General features: G+C 35.9%; 1 protein-coding gene across 2 annotated transcripts in view; it reads right to left on the bottom strand.

Moving 5' to 3' along the window:
- The window catches only part of immp2l (inner mitochondrial membrane peptidase subunit 2), a 234,301-nt gene that overhangs the window by 85,228 nt on the left and 143,066 nt on the right, over positions 1-6,007 (bottom strand). The window lies entirely within an intron of this gene.

Here is a 6,007-nt window from a genome sequence, read left to right as displayed (position 1 = left end):
AAAGTGCATATTCTTTAACCTAAAACCAAAACCAATTTTCTTTAATTTGGCAACTTAAAAGTCTCATGCATTTTACCATTTGTGGCTATGTGTTATTTTACTCTTACTATTTTAAATGAATTGCATGTGTGGCTTATTAAAGTCATCCATTAAATTAGACAATCGCTAATTTGTCTATGTTGACAATTTTCCAAGATTTTCAGTTTCAGTGGTTTGATTTCATTTGCAAAAAAGTCAAAACAACAGAAGCAATGGGGGGTTAATGTGCACACTGCTGTATCAGCTAGACACATTTTGTTTTTCTTGTCAGTTAACACATCTTTTTGTATAAAACCACATGAAAAAAATGCTTAAATTCTATTTATGTTGGATACACTTCATACTTAAACAACAACATCAGTCTACCTGGTAGATGAGCATCACCCTTCAGTTTTTTTTACAGTGGTAATATGTGCTGTACATAAATATTGTATCACCTGTTCCATTTGTCACTGTCAGTACAGTCTCAAGATAGAAAGGGCAATGTAACAAGTTTAAAAGGAGTTTAGGTTATTCCTGAGGATAACATAACTAAACTATTTCTCAATGATTTCCAACAGAAAAATTGGAGGAGGACATTTTTAGTAAAGCCTATTCTTAGAATAGACTATATAGTTGATATTTTCTTTGTTCCAAATGAAACATTAGGTTTCAGAACTGTAAGAATGTGTGGGTGTGGTGATAGTGAATATATAATATGTTGAAAAAATGGTTAAGGTTGAAGATTACTACTATTTGTTTGTTTATTTAGCAGACGCCTTTATCCAAGGCGACTTACAGAGACTAGGGTGTGTGAACTATGCATCAGCTGCAGAGTCACTTACAACTACGTCTCACCCAAAAGACGGAGCACAAGGAGGTTAAGTGACTGAAAATGAAAGTGCTGCAAAGCTTTAGCCAAGGAAGGACTCCAAACCAGGTCACTGCCAGGTTGGTTTTAACCAGTCCAAATTTCAGTCTTTTGTCCGTGTCAATTTCAGCCTTTTGTCTGTATTTAAAAAAAAATAATAATAATAATAATAATTCCTTAAAAAACTAATTTCATTCCTTCTATCCCATACGGAAAGAAAATATCTGAAAAATGCCACCTAGCTTAGCCAAAATCTTACTTTGGCTAACAATCATGTAATAAACACCATGCCAACTGTAATCTACACCATCATTTAACATCTGTAGAAAATATAAGTGCTGAAATGTATCTACAAAAAGACACGTTCACAAACTGGTGGTGGATACAAAAGACAAAGGGGAAAAAAACAGTATCATTCTGTGACAGGGATGACAAGTGGTGACGTCAGACCAGAAGAAGGCACAACAAAACAAAAGGTATGGTGCAGTGGTGCGGGCGCCGTTTTATTTAAATAATCCAAAAATAAATATTTAAACAAAAATAAACACTGTGCTCGCAGAGCAAAATAAAAGGTTAAAGAGAAACAAATCTCGAACCCAAAATAAATAACAAAACCCAGGTCAGGCTGAGCAAATGCCTTCACTGTTCCTGGAGTTTTAAGTTTCGTTTTGTTTCTCTCCTCTCGTTCTCTCCTCTCGCTCCAAACACCCACACCGAGTTGGAGAGCTGCAGGCTTTTTATAACAGGTGACCATCTCCCGATTAGCAACAAATTAAATCACCTAATTAATTCGGGAGATGGCCACCTTCTGCACGAGTTTTTTTAAATACCATGTGGATGGGGCTTCCCATCCACATTACTAAACAGTATAAAATAAACAAACGGCTACGCCGTCACTAAACAAAACAAAACATACGGCGCGCTCCGTCATATAAATACAATAAAACAAATCATAAAACAAAACAAATACAAAATACACTGCACATGGGCGGAGGGGACTCCGTTCTAAAAATAAACAATGTACAGGGCTGCTGACCCTGTTACACATTCATGTTGAAATGTATTTGTATTCTTGAAATGTAACTAAGTTACTGTAAGTCGCCTTGGATAAGGGCGTCTGCTAAGAAATAAATAATAATAATAATTCTACAATATGATGGAATATGGGTTTGTTGCCATAGAAAAAGCTGGATAACTACAACTGACATAGATATTCTAAGCAGCTAAGGACATTTGTCTAGTAACTGACATAGATATTCTCAGCAGCTAAGGACATTTGTCTAGTAACGGTCTTTTGCCCCACACTAACATTATTTAGACCTAGAACAATGAAAATAACTTGACATGTAAAAAGCTATTTTGCAGTTGTTTTCTACATAATTAATTCTACAATAAGAATATCTCTTTCTAACAGAACCACCCCTTAAAATGCTTACACGCTGTTCTCAGAACTCTGTTTTGCTTCCCCTTTAAAAACTTGCAAAATACAAATTGTATTACTTTTTGTTACAATTGTTGTATGCTGGCTACCATTGCTGGCAGCATCTCACAGTCTCTGTTTTGTTTACTGTGAATAAATCCAGAGCCCCTGAGGCGTTTCAACATCACCTCTGTGTCTCCCCACCTCTGTCAGCAGATTACCCACAACCACAGAATAATACATTAATGGCTAAGTGTGACAAAGTGGTTAACAGTGTGCAGGTGCAAGTGATCAGACAAATAATTATAATCCAGGTGCAAAGTAGTTTAATGGGTTTGTATGTCCAGTGCCTGTCGTCAAAACAAACAGTAAGTAATACAGCGGCATTACTTTGTAATCCCTAGGTTTGTCCCGAAATAATAGTCCCGTTTATTGTACACCCACAAAACACATACACAAGTCCATTAGTGCATGAATTAGTGCTCGTGGTGACAATACAGTTATTTGTGATACAAGTGCAGTGCTGTTCCGGGTTTGTGCTGGTCTCTGGTGACCGCTCCGGAACGTGTTAGCTGTCTAATAATAACAAGTAACAATTAGACAAAACAAACAAACACTCACGATACGGATACACAAAACACAGGTCCTTCCGGGTTCTTTTTCATTAACCAAAACGAAGGAACAGATTACATCACTTCGACCCCTACTTATACCGTCACTCATGACCCCTTGGTAAACGCTCCTCCAATCAGAGGCTGACACATCATTTCCCTTCCGGGTCGATGAGTTAATGTACCGAAGCCCCGCCCCTTTTCTAAATGACGACTTCCTTTTAACCCTGGGAACGAAGTGTCAGGCCAGGCAGTCCAGGGTACTCTGTTCCCATTACTTAGCGCTCTCACAGGTCGGGAGGGAGATTTACCACCAAGAATTATTGTTTTTCTGTCACACTAAGAAAACTGGGATCATTCATCTCTTTTCAAAAAACAACAACAGCCTCTTCTTGTTTGCAATATTTGTATTCTTAGAAGTACCTTTCAACAAGATACAAAAGTTCATAGCAAGCACATTTTATCTAGGATGAGATGCGCTTGAAGATCTATGTGGTGGACAGCTGCATAAGCAGGATAATAAAGTATTGTAAATGTGTAATAAAGGTGAACAGCAAAATTACCACGCAGAGAAATGCATATATGATTCCTTTCAGCCCTTTCACCACACACACGAACAGGCAATAAAATGTATAGGATAAACTCCTGCACTGGACAGCTTTACCCGGTCTTAAATGAGAAACATGTTTAATCTGAATCTTTCAACATGAAAAAAATGCACATATGTTTTCCAGCATGTTCCCCAATCAAACATAACACTGGGAAATCAATGGTTCCCTAAATGGCTGTTCATATCCACTTTGTTTGAATTATTTCCTTATTAGACACCCTGGATTTATATTAAATTCAGACCATTCCGCTCTGCATCTAATAACGGCATGATCCAGAAAATGGTCCCTATATGTTATACTTATTTATATTCTGTAGACCAGAACCCCTTTATTATGTAGTTATTTGCCCTTTCATTTCACCTGCAATGAAAAAGCCACTTTACTACACTTGCTTTTAATTATGGGGAAGTGTGGAAAGGATAGTATCACAGACAAGGCTGGTAACTGGCAGTAAGCAGACCCAGAGACAGAAGATGCAGGTTTAAGCGTGAATGCGCACATTTAATAATAATAATAATAATAATAATAATAATAATAATAATAATAATAATAATAATAATAATGAACAAAACAACAAGTCTCTAAACTAGAGCATTTACAGTCTGCGCTGGTGAATTTAAAAACTGTTTCTGCCTTTTAAGGTGATTAAAATCATATAAGTTAAAATGATACAGTATGGAACCAATTGCAGAAGCTTCTGCTTGTTTACTTCTGCCATGCATAAAATCAGTATTGCATTAAGTCAGTGATACAGGTAATGCATTTATTTAATCTTTGTAGTTTCACCGCTGTTGTCTAATTAGGATTATTTACAGAATCAACCCAAAAAAAGAAAAAAACAGAAATTTGAGATCTATAAAAAAAAAGGCATTCCAGTACCACTATTCTGTTGTAGTTGTCAAGGCTGTAACATTGTGTTCCTATGAGTAAGTGTCTGATCTGCATTTTAATTAATGTCTTATGCCTTCCAAAGCATTCTGGTAGCAACCTACTCTCATGAAAAAGAGTTTAATGACCATGATCTGTTCAGCTGATTTCTTCGGTCATCTCCAGCTGTTTCCTTTCAACCAAGAAAATACATTTTCACCATATTAAACTTTAGCACAGCAGAAATAAAGACTCATTCTGTTGGGATTATAACTGTCTTTTGTCCTAATTAGTCAATAACATTATTTGAATTTTAAGGTAGACATTTAGATTTGTATACATTCACATTGGTTAATATGATATGAATGATTCAAATCTCTGTTTTATTAGCAAGGATGCCAATGAATTTGGAATTCTTCAAAGCAGCGCTGAGACCTAAATTTATCTTATTAAAAACCTGGACAGGATTTTGGGGTGCTTTGACCAATTTTGATAAAAGTTTTCAGTTTTAACTTTAAAGTACAGTATGCAACACTGGGTTAACGTTAGCTCATTTCGATTGTGATTTTTGTGGTCACCTCTCCTTAATTACTATAATGGGACATATGCTTTAAGCACAGTACCATGACAAACATAGCCAGTAAGTGATTATGTCTGGGGAGAGAAAGTGTCCATTTAATTTATCACATACAGTACAGTGATGTGTGTCTTTGGGAGTAGCTTCATGATAAAGAACACCAGGCCCCTTCAGGGAAGATTCAACCACAGCATGATGAACAGATACAAGCATGGCAGTGTTGTTAATGTTCGGTACAATCAGAATACTTTAAAACCAAGACAGTGATGAGTTTTGCCATAAAGCACCTACTCTGCTGTGGACATATATAAAAATGCATACAATACTGTATGCTGCTTGAATTATATTTCTCAATTGTAAACCCACGAATTTGAGTAATTGACAGCTTTAACTACTGCTATCAAATGAAGTGAGGTGAACGTCAGCTGCAAATCTTGCTGATCTATTTCAAATCAATACAGTGGTAATTTATTATTCAATCAATCTAAATAATATATAATCAAAGATGGAAATATATCATGTAAAATGTGTTTGTGAGTAATTTTGTCAACACGGATAATGCTTAACGGTAATATTAATAAATCAAACTGGATATGGAATAAATCAAAGTTGTTTTTACTGTGTTTGGCCCCATGTGATCACACAGATACAGACGTGCTCAAATTTGTTGGTACAGCTCATTGAAATAATGCTTCATTCCTCCTGAAAAGTGATGAAATTAAAAGCTATTTTATCATGTATACTTGCATGCCTTTGGTATGTCATAGAATAAAGCAAAGAAGCTGTGAAAAGAGATGAATTATTGCTTATTCTACAAAGATATTCTAAAATGGCCTGGACACATTTGTTGGTACCCCTTAGAAAAGATCATAAATAATTGGATTATAGTGATATTTCAAACTAATTCGTTTCTTTAATTAGTATCACACATGTCTCCAATCTTGTAATCAGTCATTCAGCCTTTTAAATGGAGAAAAGTAGTCACTGTGCTGTTTGGTATCATTGTGTGCACCACACTGAACATGGACCAGA

The sequence above is a fragment of the Acipenser ruthenus genome, chromosome 7, assembly GCF_902713425.1.
Source record: "Acipenser ruthenus chromosome 7, fAciRut3.2 maternal haplotype, whole genome shotgun sequence".
Lineage (NCBI taxonomy): Eukaryota > Metazoa > Chordata > Actinopteri > Acipenseriformes > Acipenseridae > Acipenser > Acipenser ruthenus.
This window is presented reverse-complemented; position numbering and strand designations above follow the sequence as displayed.